Genomic DNA, 258 nt, shown 5'->3' on the forward strand with positions numbered 1-258 from the left:
AATGGATGGTTAAGTGCATCAGTATGCTGAGACTTGACCAGAATCGGATGGAGACAAGGAAATAAGAGCTGGATGAGTTCTAAGGCAGCTGGACGATGATGGGAAGCAGCTCAGTCAGCTAGGACAAGCTTAGTGTAGCTCACACTAGCTTGGGTCAGCTCCAGTAGCTGGATCACTAGCTCCCTCAGCTGGGGAAGCTGGCACTCAGCTCAACTCAGCTGGGTGGAGTGTTATGGTCCGGGCCAGTGTTGCCGGTCC

The sequence above is a fragment of the Brassica napus genome, unplaced genomic scaffold (assembly GCF_020379485.1).
Source record: "Brassica napus cultivar Da-Ae unplaced genomic scaffold, Da-Ae ScsIHWf_1159;HRSCAF=1648, whole genome shotgun sequence".
NCBI lineage: Eukaryota > Viridiplantae > Streptophyta > Magnoliopsida > Brassicales > Brassicaceae > Brassica > Brassica napus.